At 37.0% G+C, this 20,189-nt stretch overlaps 1 pseudogene across 1 annotated transcript; it reads left to right on the top strand.

Annotated features, from left to right (window-relative positions):
• Positions 1 to 617: 617 nt before the first annotated feature.
• LOC149173189 (putative protein phosphatase 2C 2) lies at positions 618 to 10,819 on the top strand (annotated as a pseudogene). The gene is made up of 5 exons (XR_016259664.1): positions 618 to 1,539; positions 8,421 to 8,594; positions 8,899 to 9,069; positions 9,159 to 9,338; positions 10,371 to 10,819. The product of XR_016259664.1 is annotated as a putative protein phosphatase 2C 2 (transcript).
• The last annotated feature ends 9,370 nt before the right edge of the window (positions 10,820 to 20,189 follow it).

The following is a 20,189-nucleotide window of genomic DNA, read 5'->3' as shown; positions in this document are numbered from 1 at the left end:
TTTCCTTAGATATTTTTAATCCGATTTTGCTAAAAAAATCTATTTAGTCTATAAATTAAATTATGCCATATCAAATTGGAAAAAAATCTTAATTAAAAAAGAATTCAAACTACAAATTAAAATTATTTCTAAAGAACTAAAATATAATTTTATAAAAAATAAAAAATATAATTTTACATTTTAATTTTAATTTTAATTTTTTATAATTTATCCATATAAAAATGGACTAATAAATACTTATTACTATTACCATTATAAATTAATAAAATTACTAATACAAATTGATAATTTAGTATTTTTAATTTAAAATGAATTTAACAATTTCAAATACCTTATGATAATTAAATTAAATAAATTTAACATCTAATCATTTTTCCCCACAAAATATCAAACATAAATGTAGTCCCATCCGCTTTTGGCGCCTTCACAATTATGGTTAAAAGTCAAATGCAGAAAATCAGTGTGTGGAATACTTATTCAACGCCCTCTTTCGCCATTAAAAACTGGGTTATTGGACCGTTTCGCAAACGGCTATATAATTGTAACGGGTCTCATGCAAGCCATCAATATTGTATGCTAAATTAATGCTTAATGGGTGGGTGACACGTTACACCAGTCGCTTTGTCCCATATATTTCCGATGTTATGCACAGAGTATGGTCTCTGAGATGTCCACAAACTGATAGAATTTTTTTTATCAAGTGCAACGTGAACAGTTTTCCATGGCATTTATACAAAGCTAGGTTGTATAAGGCCTTGCCTTATTGTATTCACTGCCATTGTATTCATTGTCATTTAAATTTGGAGAAGAAATCACTGCCATTGTATTCATTGTCATTTAAATTTGGAGAAGAAATCGCTAATGGCATGCATGGCTGCCATTGTCAACTCCCCTGTTTTGGGTTCATGCAGATCCCCTTCACTGAAGGCCTGCGGTGAAGTGGAATCAGTAAAAGAGATGCATGCAGGATCACCACTGATTAAATCCCCATTGAACAATGTTACAGTTTCTCCAAGCCTGTCTCTCAGGCAGCAAGTTCAGGAGAATCTGGGCTTGAGCAGTGTCAACCATGGTCTTTCACCTTCAAGGAGCTCTATACAGACATCTCGGCTTTGTTCTAATCGTGATGAGAATCACCCACCAGTGCTTCAGTGGAATAAGAACAGTCCGGTGAAGCAAGGGGGAGATCATCGTCATGTGGGTGTTTTGGGGCAGAGTTTAGTGTTTTCTCAGCGAGGTAAACAGAGGTTTCAGGGCAGAATGAAGGTGAAGGAAGAGCAGGCTGAGAGAATTTTGACAGAGGTCAATGGCAGTTTCTGTGCAGTTTCTCCTTCACTCAAGAGAAAACGGCCCCCCAAGCTCCATATCCCAAAGTCTCCCAGAGAGGTTAAGATGATCAGCCTTAATGAGAAAGCTATTGTGGATGAAAGCATAAGTCTTGAAGGTGACCATTATGGTTTTTACTGTAAAAAGGGTCGGAAGGAAGTAATGGAAGACACCCACAACGTGACTACAAATATACTTGGCGATGATAAGCAGGTAAGAAAGGGCCTACTCTATAGGCCACTGGTGAAAGATTTTGAATGTTTTGCAGTTTCTCTTCTGTGTTCACATCTGAAATATGGCTGCTATGTTCATGGTTGGGATTTAAACTTTACATCCTCATTCTCACAGTGCCCTTCCGGAATCTATAACAATTAACTCTGCTTATTGGGAAACCATCTTCTGACCTTATTTTGTAATCACCATCCTGGCTCTCCTACGAATTTTAATTTATCAGGTCCTTGTGACTAGGAGCACCCTGCAAATAACGCCGAATGCCCCCATGATCCATGAGAGAAAATGGATTAGATTAACACAGACCTATCTAGATCTGTGATCATTGAGCAGTACAGAATTATACATTGCTGGATGTGGAATACCTCTTATCAGCCGGTGTATACACAGGACATTTGTCAATGAATGCTGCCTTGTTTGGTGGTTATTGTTTGCCATCTAAACCCAGGTCTGATTGAGGTTGCATGTCTTAAATTCCACCATTTGTCTAATATGCATCATTGGCCTTTGTAACCTCCAGATGCATATCAGAGACACAGCTTTTACATGGGTATGATCTGGTGTCTATTTTGTTGTGCCCAATACATTGTCGAAATTCAGTGCACTGTTACATACACCTGTTACAAATACAAAGTGTTGATGGCTTCCCCATCCCACCTGCACTATTGTGCACCTCTCTTTTTCCAGTGCGATAAAATACAATAGGTAGTATTATGGGTTAAGTTTGTTCCAATATTATGTGCGCTGCTGGGCAACCAAAAAGACACAAAAATCAACAACATCTCATTGATTGGGCAGCCAAGAAAAAGCGTACTATTTCATTGGAAACATCCAAGAATAGAAAAGAGGGAAACATCTGAAAAATTAGGAAAAAGGAAACATCTAAAATATATTGGCTTTATCTAAGTATGCAGTTTGATTTTATCTTTTGTAATAAAGAGAATGATTGCATTGTTTATAAAATGCTCATCTCTTCTTCATAATAAAGTGGTGGTATTGCAAACCTGTGTTATTCCAGTGTTTGTGTCTACAGTCTGTTCTGTTATTCTTTGTTTTTAATTTTCAGATCTGCAAGTAGATCAATTGGTATCAGAGCATAAGATCTTGGAAGCCATCCACCTGTTCGAAGAATTTTTTTTTTTTTATTTTTTTTTAGAAGGGGTCATACATTTCACTCCATTCAGTGGATGAAAATCATGAACTCGCCAGGGAATGATTTAGCTAGGGCTCTTCAAGAGCTAATTACGCTGCAACAACAACAACGCCCTCCAGGGCAAATGCAGCTTGATACACGCTTTCAACTGCCCAAATTCTCAGGGCAAATGAATGGTGAGACTGTTGATAATTGGATCCGCAGCCTCTCCAACTATTTTAGAACCTGTCCAACAATGGACGAGGAGATGAAACTTCAGATCGCCAGTCTACAATTGGAAGGCCTAGCACAAACATGGTGGGATACTCATCTTGAGAATATGTTCTTGGTTGTGGAACTTGGAGAACAAGCCGAGACCAAATCGACGCCTATCACATCTTGGAATCTCTTTTGCGAGGCCTTACGTGAACGCTTCTATCCTCCAGGATATATACAAAATCTCCTTGCCAAATGGTTGCAGCTTCGACAACTACCCAATCAATCAGTGCAAGCCTACATTGATGTCTTCTGCAAGTTGCGCATTCAACTCCATATATCCGATCCAGACGAGGTACTAATTATCAAATTTAATTCTGGTTTGCTAATGCTTCTTCGTCGTGAAGTTGAATTGTTTGATAGTGCTTCATTAGACAAGGCCTTTATTCGGGCCCTGGCGGTGGAACGCAAAGTGGGTACTCGAATCCGATATCCTCAAGCCAGAAATGGTCCATCTTCCTTTGATTCTTCTAATGTCGCCTCTGCCTCATCCCCCACACCTCACCGCACCCCCTGGTGCACATTTCACAAGACCAACTCACATGCTTCTGCAGATTGTCGAGTATTGAAAAATCTCCGCCCCCAGAAAACTCTTTTTACAGAGGTCGAACAACCAAAGGCCACTACCCCACTTCCAGTTGTTTCTCTCGAAAATCCGACAGAAGTGGACCCCTCTCTCATCCTCATGACTGCTAATGCAACAAACACCTCTGTTACGCCTTTGTTTACCCATAATTCTCAAATCAAACATGAGTTGGCCATACTTATTCTTGACAATGGGAGTCAAAAGAATCTTGTGTCACAAGACTTAGTTGAACGCCTTTGCCTTCCCACCACTCCTCACCCCCACCCATATCAGCTCAGTTGGGTCAGAAAGGACGGTCCTCGTCTTACCATCTCACAATGTTGTGTTGTCACCTTTGCTATTGGACCTTTTCGTGATACTGTGGTATGTGATGTTTCTCCTCTAGATTGTGCTGATTTATTGCTAGGAATTCCATACCAAGAGGCTCGACATGCTGTTTATCATGCTACAGATCACCAATACCACTTGCAGCACGATGGGCGCACCTATGTGCTTACATCCTCAGCTAGCACATCAACCCAACCTTCCATTGGCAAAGCTCCCATTCTGAGAGTCAATTTAAACCAAGATGTTTCTTTGTGCTTGGTTCGCCCCGTCAAGCCAGACAACCTCACCAATCCAGTCCCTCCTTCAATGGCTCCTCTACTCCATGAATTTGCAGATGTCTTCACCCAACCCACAGGGCTGCCTCCAGCACGCTCTGTTGAACACCACATTGATCTTATTCCTGGCGCTTCCTTACCCAATGCCCCATCTTATCGCCTTGCTCCTCGAGAGGCAACTGAGATAGAACGCCAAATTGAAAAATTGTTGACATCCGGTCATATTCAGACGTCATCCTCGTCATATTCAGACAACAGGTATGCAGTGTTTGTGCACAGGGACTTCAATGGGTCTTCTGCTAGTAGCAACAGTCATCTTCGCAACTTGTTTTATGAAATATTTGTTGACAACTATCTAGATGTAAAAACAAGCACTTACAGTCAGAAGACAGAAAAGTTGGCACCTGCAAGACAAAAAAGAAAGATTCTGGTTTATGCAGCATCCAATTCAAGTTCTAGTTCTCAAGAAGTTGCACCAAGAAATAAGGTACCATTGCGGAAAAGAGAAGAAAAAGGTAATTCTATGATGAAATTTTCACAAGAAAAATCTAGCAAAGCTATAGAGGTGCTCGATCTTGAACGAGGTGTCTGCTTTCCTTTTCGAAAATATACTCCAGAAATGGTTAGGGAAAGAGTTTTAGGCTCAAGAGGGGCAGTATTCTCACTTTTTGGTCGTGGAGTAGAGATCCTCTCGAAACTAGGGCTATATTGGATCACCCTTTTCTATGATCGACTTGTTGGGAGGGGTCTAGAGATAGTTCCATTACGTGCAGAGCAACTTCGGAATTTGCTATGTGATTTGGGACCTTCTTTTGTCAAAGCTGGCCAGGTTTTGGCAAACAGATCTGATATTGTTCGTGAAGATTATATGAATGAACTTTGCATTCTCCAAGATGATGTTCCTTCGTTTCCAAATAAGATTGCTTTTACAATCATAGAAGAAGAGGCCGGTGTACCTCTTGAACAGATATTTAGCAAAATATCTTCTCAGACTATAGCAGCAGCAAGTTTAGGACAGGTTTATCGTGCCACTCTTCGTGGCTCAGTCGAAGAGGTTGCTATAAAGGTACAGAGGCCAGAAATTGAACCTATCATATATAGGGATCTTTTCCTTTTTCGAACTCTAGCTTCATTTTTGAATGGCATTAGTCTTGAGAAACTTGGTTGTAATGCGGAGCTTATTGTTGATGAATTTGGCGAGAAGCTACTTGAAGAGCTTGACTATACACTTGAGGCACGTAACATTGAGGACTTCTTGGAGAACTTCAAAGATGATCCAACAGTTAAGATTCCTCGAGTATACAAAGAACTTTCTGGTTCACGGGTTCTTGTGATGGAATGGATTGATGGCATCCGTTGCACTGATCCACAAGCTATTAAAGAAGTTGGCATCCGCATACCTGATTTTCTCACTGTTGGTGTGAGTGCTGCTCTGAGACAGCTGCTAGAATTTGGGTTGTTTCATGGAGATCCACATCCTGGGAACATTTTTGCCATGCGTGATGGACGTATTGCATATGTAGACTTTGGAAATGTTGCAGTTCGTAGTCAGCAAAACAAACAAAGCCTGATTGATGCAGTGGTACATGCTGTGAATGAGGACTATGCGGAGATGGCAAATGATTTACAGGAACAAAAATCAGCTCATCATTTTATACACTCCATTTCTCAATGCCAAGCTCAAGTAACTGCTGCTTTGCAAGCAGCCCAAGATCGTGCCAAACAGAGACATGACAAGCAGCGAACACACTTGTCTTTTCAACCTGGAGATCGTGTGTGGCTCTTGTTGGACAAGCAACGCTTCAAGCGCCAGCATCATAACCTGCACCCTCTGAGATATGGCCCATATACTGTTCTGGAACGCATTGGAGAACATGCATATCACTTGGAATTGCCTTCCCAGCTTGGCATCCACGATGCTCTTAATGTTAATAATCTCAAATTATTTGAACCACCTCTCCTTGAGGAATCTATCTGTTACAATTCATCATCCGGTTGATAATATTCCAGATTTTCAGCCTCCTCTGCTCAAAGATACAATTCTGGACTTCAAGAAACAGGATACACGACATCAGCCATACTTCTCATATTTGGTTGGTCGAAAGGGACACACACCAGCACAGGCAAAATGGATCAATGCAGAAACATTGCAACGCAATTTCCCTCAGTTGGTGGAGGAAGCCGGGACGCTTCCTGATCTAAACAGGGAGGAATTGGGCAACCAAAAAGGACACAAAAATCAACAACATCTCATTGATTGGGCAGCCAAGAAAAAGCGTACTATTTCATTGGAAACATCCAAGAATAGAAAAGAGGGAAACATCTAAAAAATTAGGAAAAAGGAAACATCTAAAATATATTGGCTTTATCTAAGTATGCAGTTTGATTTTATCTTTTGTAATAAAGAGAATGATTGCATTGTTTATAAAATGCTCATCTCTTCTTCATAATAAAGTGGTGGTATTGTTTGCAGACCTGTGTTATTCCAGTGTTTGTGTCTACAGTCTGTTCTGTTATTCTTTGTTTTTAATTTTCAGATCTGCAAGTAGATCAGCTGCATTTCTATATGAGCAGATTTTCCCTTTCTAAAAATGGCCCTTCGCATGCTTTTCCAGACAGGTTTCTCCTCAAACTCTGTTTACAAGAAAAGTTCCTTGCATGCTTATCTGCACTGTTCTGGATTTGTTTTATTTTGATTTCGAGTTGGTGATATGCGAGGACTGAATACAAAAACAGCTAACCCCTGGGAGGTCTCCGTGGGCCGTGCTGTGTTACAAGGATACCGTCCTGATCACATTCTGGAATGGATTGGACGATTCATGCAAGTTGTTAAAAGTCAATTCATCCCCACTGATCCTAACAAACTGAAAAATCCTTAAACCTTTCAATATGTATCTGAAGGATGCGTGCCTGGTGAAAGTTGTGATCCCAATTTACACCCTGAACTTCTTATGCTCCCACATTCTGGACTGGTTTCATTGTGAGTTTGGGTTGGCGTGACTTAGGGCTCAAATGTAACAGTTGCCCGCTTGGAGGGTCTATATAGGCCGTTCTGTATAACAAGGGCACCATCCTGGTGACGACATTCTACAATGAATTGCCGTTGAAAGATCTTTTATTTAGCTCTGCTGCGTAATGAACAGAAAAGTCTTTAAATTGCGTAAATACCTTTTAACATGTATCTGATGCATGCATGCCCAGTTTTAGGTTTCAAATACACACCCTGAATTTACTAGCTCCCCACATTCTGGATTGATTTGATTTCGATTTTGAGTTGGTGAGATTTGAGGCTCAAATTCAACAGATGCCCCCTTGGGAGGTACGCATGGTCATAACGACTTACAAGGGCATGGTCATTCCATGCCAGCTGCTAAAAGTCCTCTATTTAGCCCTGCTGATCTTAATGACCCGAAATTTCTTCAAATCGCACACAAATATTTTTTCTTATGTATCTGATGAATGGATGCCTGGTGAGACTTATATGTCAAATGTACACTCTGAACTTATTAGGTTCCCACATTCCAGTTTGGTTGGATTCTGATTTTGACTCAGGGCTCAGATTCAACAAGTTTTCATGTTCTCTCGGTGACTTGGGAGGCCTACTCAGGCTATGCTTTGTAACAAGGGCATCATACTGGTGAGGATAATGCCAATGATTAGAAGTCCTCTATTTAGCCTTGGTGATCCCAATGACCTGAGAATTCTTTACATTACTTTTTTTCTGTGTTTGGCGGAAGCATACCTGCATATTCACCTAAAGAGATCTTCCATTCTCATCATTTTGAACTGGCGAGACTCATGGTTGAAATGCATGAATGCAGATCTGACATTTAGGCTCCTATTTAGTCCCAGAAATCCCAGTGGATTAAAAATTTCTGCAAACCAAACTTGGATACTTTTCCAAGCATTGACTTGATGCGGCTCTAAACTATTTTTGTAATGGATCTTACTTACTCTCTTACTTAAAAGTGTTATTTGCAAATTTATCTATGCAGCTCTGATTCATGTCCTGCAATAACAGAAGAGCATCCTACAGAAAAGCACCTATAAATTTTCTTTTATTTTCCTAAAATACTATCCAGTTACTTTATTTAACCTGCCTCAGTTCTCAAGTTCTCAACAAACCATCAGTTCTACCTTGGATTAGATAGATAGAACCACATTTGCAGGTCGACCATTCACAATCAAAGATATTTCAGATTGGCTTTTAACTGTTTTGAGACGAACCTAAATGGTTTCTATTTTGGGGTACTGTTGGGTTTTTCAGGCTTTCTTTGGTGTGTATGACGGACACGGAGGTCGTAGAGCTGCTGATTTTGTTGCTGAGAAACTTGGACAAAAGATTGTGGATTTGATGCTCAAGTCAGAAAAAGAAGATTGTGAGATAGAGCAGGCAGTTAAAGCTGGGTACTTGGAAACAGATAAAGAATTTTTGGAGCAGGTAAATTCATAGAGGTTGCAATCTTTGAGTGTAGTATGGGTTCTTGTTTAAAGCTTATTTGATTGGTGGACAATTTGGTATTCTAACCATTTGATGTATTAAATATGCGGACATTTTTTTTAATGATTCTTCGTGTTTATTTCATTGCTTGACAAGTTGGGCAAGGAAATTTCTTAGGCCTAAATAGGAAAAACTGATTTTTTAGGATTGAATATCGTTGACTTAACAAAATCCTCAGGCTTGCAATTTTGGAAGCCATGAGTTTCTTGTTATGAATTGAATCTGACTGAGTTATTTGACACAGGGTGTAAGCAGTGGGGCTTGTTGTGTGACTGCCTTGATAAAATATGGTTGCTTAGTTGTGGCCAATGCGGGTGACTGCCGGGCAGTTCTCAGCAGGAATGGTAACGCTGAATCAATTACCTGTGATCATAGACCTGGAAGGCAGGAAGAAAGGGAGAGGATTGAAAATCTGGTAATGACTCAACCAAATGCTAGACGCAGCATTAATCTATTCGTCCATTCTTTAACGGGTTTACTAATATACTTTTGGGGCTGTGGCAGGGTGGTTACGTGGATATTCACGGGGGAGCTTGGCGAGTACAGGGAACCTTAGCTGTGTCGAGAAGTATAGGAGATATACACTTGAAACGGTGGATATCAGCAGAACCGGAGATTAGAAAGCTGCCCATTACATCTGACTCTGAATTTTTAATAATGGCATCTGATGGACTTTGGGAGAAGGTATGCTTAAGTTTTTCAAATTGCTTTCACACTTATGTTTCAATTTCAAGGCACATGAAAGCTTGTTAATCCGGCCTCAAAGTTTGCACTCTTATGAATTTTCTATGAAGAAACAAAATTGTCAAACACTGCAAGTGGATTTTTCAGAACAGACTCTCTTTAATTTTGATTTTGCATACATTCAAAAGGGACCAATTTAGAAATAGGGGCTCATGGAGCTTTTTCAAAACTGGCACTTGGAGGGAACGTGGCATGGATTCCTTTGAACAGAGTTGGGCCACCAAAAAACCAAAAAAAATTGTATCAGAACTGACACATTTCTCCATTAATTCTGTGTGAATTTTAGCTGAATTTTGTTCTTCGTAGGCAGGGCACTTTAGTACTGCACATTATTCATCTAAATCTTGATGGGAACATGGGTTCCCAGTAACATGAGCTACCTTTGAAACCCTGACTCTTCACCAGCTCAAAACCAAAACAAAGTTGTGTCAGAACTGACACGTTTCTACATTAATTGTCTATGAACTTTAGCTGCCTTTTGTACTTCTTAGGCAGGGCACTTAGTATTGCACATTCTTGCACATTCTTCATCTAAGATCTTGATGGGAACATGCGTTCCCAGTAAGCACGAAGCTACCTTTGAACCCTGAGTGTCACCAACTCAAACCAACAAATTTGTTAGAACTGACACATTTCTCCATTAATTCTGTATATTTGCATAATCAGGGCACTGTAGGAAAGTATCCTGCCTGTTTCCGTGCTTTCTCTTTTAGTAATGTTTGTTCATCATCTAAGCTCATGGATTGTGTTTAAACGTTAATTTTATCTTGCACATACTCGCAATATGGAGTCCCTTGTATCTTCTTCCCCTGAATTCTGTAGTGGACTTGAGCACTTCACAAAAAAGTATTTTTTTCCCTCTGAATTCTGTACTTTCATAAACAGTGAACTTTTTAAATGTATTTCTTCATCTAAATTGTAAGCATGACTGTTTCAATCAGCTGATTCTGTTTCCCCTAATACTTCTATCAGGTCACTAATCAGGAGGCAGTAGACATTGTCAGGACTATTTGCACAGAAAAAAACCAAGGAGCTATTAGTCCTCCTGAACTTTTCGAAGGAGGAGAAGCATGGAATGAAGATGCTAGCCCACCACCTAAGGCAAGGAAAATTTCTTTGGGAGATGTACCTAACGTCATGAAAGTCAGGAGTCTATGGGATGGCAACTTTAACACTATGGGTTCAAAGAGAATACAAAAAGCCCCGGGTTGCAGTGCATGCCTTTGCGACGTCCCATGGCAGCATGCAAAGAGCTTGTGGAGCTTTCTGCAGCTAGAGGCACACGAGATGACATTAGTGTAATGATTGTTGACCTCAGGCATTTCTGCCCAAGTGGCTGATGTAAGAGGAGCCCAAATGTTCGCTTAATGCACCATTTTCAACACCATCTTGCACATACCCCCATGTCAAAGACCCTCTGCTAAGCTGTAAGAGGAGCCCAAATGTTCGCTTAATGCACCATTTTCAACACCATCTTGCACATACCCCCATGTCAAAGACCCTCTGCTAAGCTGATCATGGTTGGAATTTCAAAACAAAACCATTTGTCAAATTTGACAGTTCTCACACAACCCCACCCATCTTCACACTTTCAACAAAAAAATCTGGAAGATTTTGCAATTTTTTAAACTATATTGGCCCTCAATTCCATCCCTGAAGCTGATTCACTATTCATATTGTTAATTACAAATCCAACAGGTTGGACTGGTTCAAAGTCCAGGCGGTAAGAGGAAAAAGAAATTGAGAATAACAGGAAAAAATAAGAAACAAAGGGACCAGTGTACATTTGATGTATGATAATAAAATTCCCATTCTTAGATTTGTGTAATTCGTTGGATGTTTTTAATAGGTTGTCATGGTTGGATACCACGAGTTTTGTATATAGGAGAGCTAATTCAATTGACTGTTTTGTTCTAACAAGAAGTTATAAATATCTCTAACACTGAAGCACTGAAGCATTGGTGGGTGATCCTCATCACGATTAGAACGAAGCCGAGATGTCTGTATAGAGCTCCTTGAAGGTGAAAGACCATGGTTGGCACTTCTCAAGCCCAGATTCTCCTGAACTTGCTGCCTGAGACAGGCTTGGAGAAACTGTAACATTGCTCAATGGAGATATCATCACTGGTGACCCTGCATGCATCTCTTTTCCTGATTCCACTTCACTGCAGTGAAGGGGATCTCCAGGAACTCAATACAGGGGAGCTGACAACGGCAGCCATACAAAATGCAATGAGGGACTAATAAACACTGCAAAAGCACAATGAGGCTAAGGCCTTACACAACTGTTCATTACAATACTCTGTGCATAACATTTGAAATATCAAGTAGTGCTCTGTAGATGGGACAAAGCGACTGGTGTAACGTGTTACCCACCCTTTAAGCGCTAATTTAGCCTACAATATTGATGGGTGCATGAGAACCTTTAGAAGTAATATAGCCGTTGCATAGTTGGAGTTGGTTAAAATGTGGTTAAATTAAAATAATTTGTTTTTTTATAAGTTGAGCAACAATGAAGCTAAAGTTGGACATGATGAAGATATAGTCCTACGAAACCTACAAAGAAAAAAATGGGAAACTTATTATAATATCCTTATTAAAATTGCAATTTTAAATTGTTGAAATTTTTATTTTAATATAAAAATGAATTTGATATTTTTAATATAAAAATAAATTTAATAATTGTATTATTATGAAAACAAGGTTGCATCACCGGCGTTGCTTAAAATATGGCTAAATTAAAATAATTTGTTTTCTTTACAAGTTTAGCAACAATGAAGCTAAAGTTGGACATGATGAAGATGTAGTCCAACCAAACTTACAAAGAAAATAATGGAAAATTTATTATAATATTATTATTATAATTGCAATTTAAAATAGTTGAAATTTTTATTTTTAATATAAAAATGAATTTGATATTTTTAATATAAAAAAAATTAATAATGGTATTATTATGAAAACAAGGTTGCATCCCTACTGTTTAAAATATGGTTAAATTAAAATAATTTGTTTTTTTTGTAATTTTAGTCTCATCATGGTCATGTCCTAGATTAATACTAGAATAAGGCACCTGTGGCTTAATATCTAGGAGTACCTTAACAATACACCCAAAACCGTTACATTTTATTCATTGATTTTATTTAGGATTGATTAATTTCAATATATATTTATGAAATGAAAAATGGTTTTATTATTTTATTTTAATTTAATATATTGATTGATTAAATCAATTAATTAATTGATTAAATAATTTTATTATTCATTAATTGTAATTTAATTAATTTTATTCATATGTAAATTTAAAATGTAAAAGAATTAAATTTTTTATTAGAGTAAAATAAATTATTTTTAAATAACATTATTTTTTATTTGAATGAGGATTGAGATATTTCCATTTTGAATTTTCTCTCAATTAATAAGTTCCTCCTATATGTATAGCAAAGTGTTGTCCAAAACAAAAAGAGAATTGAAATAAGATACCATGTAATGCAATGTTGAGTTAGTGGGTTGTTTTGAGTGCGTTGCAACCATTGAGTCATTTGACTTACGGAAGAATAGATGTTGCATTCCCCTCTAACAATTTGCTACTTGTTGTATATGTATTGAAGGATCATGGTAGATGATATTTGTTAGTAAGTCATGTTTTACTTTATTACCATTTAAACATATCACAAATGGAAAATACATATATTTTGATCAATGAATCAAATTAATAAAAAATATAGTTTTACATTTAGATTAAAATAAACATTAAAAATTGAATATTTGAGTTTGAATCTCATTTTAATAAGATCTTAAATTTCATTTCAATAAGGTTTAAATAATGAATTGGTAGATTATTAACATATTATACATAAGGCTTGGTTTAAGAATATACATTTTTTCCATATTTTTGGTTAATTGTTTTATTCCTTTTTAGAGAACATATTTTGAAAAATAAAATAAGATGTAATTTTATAAAATAAAAAGAAGCAATATACTAACAATTTTTAAGATAATAAATTACATATAATCATAATTAAAATAAACTAAGAAAAAAGATCACAAAAATGAATTTATTTGCTAAAAAGAAATAGTAAGAAATATTTTGATATTCTATATGAGGAATATACATATTCTTATTCTCAAAACACTGTTCATTTTCAATAACCAATCTCGAAGCCATTTTATCAATGTTCAACATATTACTTGTAAAAGTTAAATATGAGTAAAGAAGATCTCTGTCTTTCTTCCCGACCATAAGAAATAAACCTAATTGCAAATACATAACATGCATTAAATAAAAATTAGAATATTATTAAAAATGATTAAATATACAATGAAAAACAAAAAAAAAGAAAAAAACCAGCAAATAAAACTTAAAAAGAAAAAATTTATAAAATTAAATAAACTTAAAATAATAAATTGTGAAATATATCTTCATTGTATACATATCCTGTAACTTATCTTCACACTATCTATAATAAAAAAATTTAATTCAAACACCATATTAAAGATATTCTCCAATCTCATAAGACTTCATAGCTCAATTTGTATATCATATAAACCCATAATTTTTTTTTTTAAACACATAGTTGAAAATTTTAATTATATTCAAATATCAAATCTATTCGAATCAAAAAAGGCCCTCAAAACAAAAATGCCTATTGAATCAATATAAATAAAAACATTAACAAAGTGGATATCTTGAAACTTATAATATATAGTAACCGACCTTACTTGAAATCAATTTACTAAAAACGGAGCCATTGTGCTAATCCTAAATGGCGTTGTATAACAAGGCAAAGGAATTGCGGGGATGGTCAAAAGTGGCCGGAATTCCGTCAAAAAAATTTCCAAAAATTTTGTAAAGACATTGTTTGAATCGTGTTTTTGATAGTGGAATCTAGTCAAAAAAATTTCAAAAAATCTTGTAAAAACAATATTTGAATCGTATTTTTGATGGTGGAAATGGATTCAGCACCATCAAAAACATCAAGAACACTTAAAATTTTGAAGTTTAACAACTATAACTTTGATTTACAAAATTTTTTGATAATTTGTTCTAAATATAACTAGAACCTCATTAGACTACCCAATTGCGAATGAGTACAAAAAAAAACAACAAAACCTCTCACACATTGTTCCATTGAAAACACTCCCAAAATTAAACACGGGTGTAAACGTACGATCCAACTGCAGAAATCATCATTGCGGAATGAGAGGAAAGCCCTCTACACCAATCAAAACACATAAATATTTTTTTTTTTTGGGATTTTATATAGTTGAAAGTTTAATTTTTAGTAACCTAAATTAATTTATGGTTAAACCTATTACCAAATACATAATTAATTGAGGGTTAAACTCATTATCGAATGCGTCATACCCTGAGTGGTAAGAATAATAACCAATAATATTTTTTTTTATAATGTAAAATACCACTTCGAATTATTAAATATACTAATTTATATTAAAAAATAAAAAATATACTAATTTACATTGAAAAATAAAAAATTATCCTAATTTATATTAATATATGAGATAAATTTTAATTTTATATCAATTTATAAAAAAATAAAAAAATAATGCTGATGATGATGATGGTTACCGTCCGCTGAGACCAAATAATGATCTATCGGACCTAAAAAGACAAATTATTCAAGATTTTATTCCTATGCTCAAAAAGCTTGGAGAGAAGCCTCCCGAGTTCACTATAATTTTGGCAATGTAAAATGCTAGGAAGGTCAGTATTGTAACAAAGGTTGTGAAATTGAGATCTAATGTGGTTGTATGCAAGGCACTCTAAGAGGCAGTGGTTTTCATCCTCGATGCTCCTATTCTCACAAATATGGCAGATCCTTTCCATCCATGGCGTTTTAGGAACTGCCCAGCGGCCAGTTTCACTATGGAGCTCATGAGAATTCGTTCTAATATTTGCTATATTAATTTTCTTCTTTGAGCTAGTTAGAATAGAGAGATACTTTTGATCTTCAAGGGTGGAGTTGATGACCTTCTTATAATAACTTGATTTTCTTTTAGACACTAAATTTTTCTCACACCACAATTTTTCTTTGAATTTAGAAGTAACAATATCTTTAATGTTATTTATGGTTTGCAAAGCATCATTCTCATTGATCTCCCAATAGTTTAACCAGGCCCTTGTGTCCTTATGCCATCCTCGGTTAAGCCTTAGGTGGTTTTGGCTGGAATTTAAAGCTAGCTTAGGAAGTCTATGATTGTCTATGTTATTGAGCTTGTGCTTGTGCTTGTACAACAGAAACCTGAGCATAGCTAGGCTCTCAATAGGAGAAAGACCCGCTTCTATAAGGAGAATAGGATATGGTGTATTACTTTTAATTTTCAGGTTATAAGTTATAAAACGCTTCTGGATTTGCTCAATCTTCCTCCATAATTCTCTGGAGATGCTGCAGCCCCAAACTTCACAGCCATATAAGATAACAGGAATGACTAAAGTTTCAAAGAGGAACTTCTTTTTATCCCACATTACGAGGTTTGTTGTTTTACAATTATTTTCAAGACCAAAATAAGCTTTCCATCCCCCATTGATCCTTTTCTCAATGCTATGGTTCCAGTTGAGCTTGTGATGGATATCAATTCCTAGGTACTTGTAAGAATACACTTCCTCCAATTTATTATTGTCATACATAAAATTAGCGCAAGTGTCCTTCTTGGATTTGATAATCATAACTTTTGTTTTGTCTGTGTTAACAGTCATACCCATGGTAGAGCAGAAATCCTTAAGAAGCTTGAGTTGCTTATCAAGATCAGAAGGGCACCTTGCCAAAAGAACAATATCGTTAGCATAGAGAAGAAGGATAATGACTATCCCAGCTAAGATTGTGCCACCACATCCTGCTTCTTCTAAATAACCTTCGAGCTTATCGATGTAAATGCCAAATAGAGTAGGGGAGAGGGGGCAACCTTGTTTAACTCCGATGTTACACTTAATATCTTTTGACCACCCCTCATTGTTCTTTAGCTTGGCAATTACATTCTCGTATAGCCTTATAGCAGCAGCTCTTAACTCAAGAGGAACCTTTAGCTCTTCTAACCTATTCCAAAGGTTGTATCTAGGAATCGTATCGAAAGCCTTTTTAAAGTCTACAAAGCAGCAAAATAAATTGGATTTATCATTACGACATTCCTCCGCAATGATCCTTAGCGTAACAAGGTGGTCTGTTGTTGAGTGATGCCTTCTGAAACCTGCTTGGCCTTTAGCCCGCTTACCTTCACTTTCAAGCCATATGCTTAACTTTTTTTCCAGAATACTACCATATAATTTGGCTAAGAGAGGGCTAATCATAATTGTTCGATAATTAGAGGGGTTATTTGTATCTCCACTTTTAAAAATAGGGATAATGAGGCTCTCAGTCCAAGGTTTAGGGAACCCTTGCTTAACAGCTTGATTGAAAAGCTTGTGGATGTGGGGGATGAGGACAAGGCCTCCAATTTTTAAGATTTCTACCTGGTAACCTTCAATGTCCTTAGCTTTCCCATTCACGAGGCGATTAACCCCAAACTTAATGTCTTCTAAAGAGAAGACTTCTTTCGTTGTGAGCAGGGTTTCCAAATTATCCATGACATTAGGAGATTCATAAAGCTTTTTAAGATAAGAATTCCAATCGTGAAGAGCAATTTTATTATTATCCTTAGTCTTCCTAGTCAGAATCTTCCTCCAAAATTTCTTAGGAGCTACCTTAGAGAGGTGTAAGAGATTCTCCTGTCTTTGACTGATGTACTGCCTCTTTTTCCTTTTAATTAGGACTTTGTATATTCTTATCTTGTCCATTTTAAGAGAATCATCAACAACTTCCTTAATTGCTCTCCTCGCATTTTTACAATCTTTGTCATACCAAGGATTGGTTTTGCTATTTCTTTTATTATTTGAGACTTCAATTGAGAACTTTTTAATAGAATATGAGAGGGTTGTAGTAAAATTATGATATAGGTCTTCTATGTTGTCTATACTAGATAAAGGAGGCAAATTAGTTTTTAATTCATTTAGAAAAAGGTCCTTTTTATTTTTATCAAATATTAAGTTCTTTTGGTTGTAAGTATTATTTTTTATGGGAACTCTATGCATGACAAAATTGAGGGTTATAAGTAAAGGCCTATGATCGGAGTCAGGCTCGTGGTCGTTTAAGATGTCAAAGTTTATCATTTTGTTGTATAAGCAGGTGAAGTCTACCACCCTCCATTCTTCCTATTTGTCAACCTGCTCTGATACCACTTTTGATGGCCCAGCCCTTTTTCCACCTGTCGACACTGTGTTCACCGTACGAATGTAAATGCGAATTAACGTTGGGTTGTACAGATTCGGGATATTTCGGATGGTTTACCTGTGGTACAAGTTATCAACGCACATCTGCCGGTTCAGGCCTTGACTTACTCCCGCCTTTTGTCACTAACCCTAGTCCACTTGCCTTTTCATTCTCACTGTGCAAAATTCTTAGTTCTGCTCTGCGAGGGTTCTTGGCGCCTCTGCTCCTCGCTCCGGCGCTGGTTCTTCTGGTGCCTCCGACCTTCTGCTCCTCTGTTCGTTGGTATGATTGTGAGGGTGCCCAGTTGTTACTACTCCACTCTGTAACTCGATTAACTTACTGTTTCTCTGGTTATTCTCTGCTGCAACAAAGTTTGTTTTCACTCTGTTAACTCACCTCGGTAATTATGGCAGGGTTCTCTCGGTTCGAACTCCAGCGAGTCGTTCCGCCTCAATCCGGGTTTCAAGGTAAGTTAGGGTTCTATGTTAAACCCTGCTTCTCCACCTCTTTCAGAGTCTAACAGATCCGCTCCTCTGCTCTTCAGGTTATGGCGTCGGTCGTTTGCAATGCCTCTCTTCAAACTCAGGTAAAAATCCAATGCGGTTGCCTATGTTCGTTTACAGATATTTCTTATCGTTTCCCTTGTCTCAAACGCTGACCCATGTCTATATGTTTGTGCAGGTTGCTTGGGCGGTTGGCCGCCGTGGCTCGTGCTCCCTGTGCGTTATGGATGCAGCCCAAAACCCCTTCCAACTTGGTGTAACGGGTAGGGTCTTGTCCAGCTCGGGCCTGCTTGTTAAATTTGTAAACGATCTGAGGGTTTGTGTATTTAATGAGCTCGGCTCTGTTTGCTAGTTTTGTAAACAATCTGTAGATTTCTGTGTTTAATGAACTCGGCTCCGTTTGTCCGACTTGTAAACAATCTGTATGTTCTGGTATTCAATGAACTCGGCCCGTTTGCTAAATGTGCAAGCACTCTGTGGGTTTTTTTGTATCTATTGCTCACGCTTCTGGATTGTAAACGAACTATATTAATTGTTTCCTTTTTCCTGAGGACCGTTATATATATAATGACTGTCGTTTTTGACCTGTAATCGACCTGGTCCGTCTTGTTGCTTTGGTTCCGTGGGTTTGTTCAATCGCTTTTCTTGTTTCTTACAATGACTTTAATGATAAAGGAACAGTAGCTTAATGAGCGTTCTAGGTTCAGAGACTTATGGTGCGTTTTGTTCATAAGGGTTTCATTAAATGAATCTCTTGTAGACTGTATATCCAGCATTTATAAATCTTATGGAAAACATTTAAGTTTGATATGCTTGTACCTGGTTTAATGTGATATCGGTTGTCGTTAGTCTGCTCTTCTCTGCGTGGGATGGCTCCCCGTAGCAGCGCCTTCTCTTTGCTGTCTGTTAATTCCAGTATGTGCTCAATATTTTGTTTCACATTCGCATGCTTGCTGTATAAGACCTACAATGGTTGCTTAAGCAAATAACATCAATCGAATAATTTACAGTATGCCTGTTATAGCTATGCCTGTTATAGCCCTCTTGCAGTGAATGTTATTACAGGAAACAGTAACAATATATTTATGTGACAGTGGTTCTTTAAACAATACAGTTTTGCTTCTTTTCAGAGGAAATGTATCTGTCTTTTCTTATTCCAGGAGAGAGTTTTTTTTTTTTCTTTTGTCCTTTGCTCTCTGTTTTACATCTGGGTAGCGTAACTGCTCCCACTTTCAGTTAAACTGCTTACCAGAATTTATCCTAACTGTGTAACAGTTTCTTGTACTAAAGACTAATTTATGGTTAACTAATTTCTAAACTTAAAAACAAGATACAGTTTCAATTACCATGGTCTCTAAATGACCTTCTGGGAAAAATCAAACAAATAGTAAAGAGAATTTAAAACGAATGACAAGTTCTGTTAACCTGGTTCCCTCCATGAGACAGTCAACCACCTTCTGTCTCCTCGGAGCTGGATGCTCCTGCATCAAAGGTCCTTTTTATTTTTATCAAATATTAAGTTTTTTTGGTTGTAAGTATTATTTTCTATGGGAACTCTATGCATGACAAAATTGAGGGTTATAAGTAAAGGCCTATGATCGGAGTCAGGCTCGTGGTCGTTTAAGATGTCAAAGTTTATCATTTCGTTGTATAATGGAAGATCGGAAATAACATAGTCTACCACGCTGCTACCAAGTCCATGGATGCAGGTCATCTTGCTAGAATTATAAAATAAATTTAATTTTAATTTTAATTATATCCTTTCATAAAAAAATAAAAACAATTTCAATAAAAATCACATCTATATAATTAAGATAAAATATAAATCATAAAAACGAAAATTCAATTATTACATCATCATATTTCATAAAATATCCAACGAACCATAAGACGTTGTTTCGTTCCTAGGCCTATGCATAAAATGCATGCAACGTGGACCCTCTGCATCCAATTATGGCTTTAGCGGCCGGGACCTATGGGCCGCGCCGAGTAAAAGGCTAGTTAGTTTCACTTCCAATTCAACATCG

This window comes from Pinus tabuliformis, chromosome 4_2, assembly GCF_031772625.1.
Source record: "Pinus tabuliformis cultivar Carrire ecotype Pingquan chromosome 4_2, CPIR1, whole genome shotgun sequence".
Lineage (NCBI taxonomy): Eukaryota > Viridiplantae > Streptophyta > Pinopsida > Pinales > Pinaceae > Pinus > Pinus tabuliformis.
The sequence above is the reverse complement of the archived record's forward strand: the minus strand, read 5'-3'. Positions and strand labels throughout refer to the sequence as shown.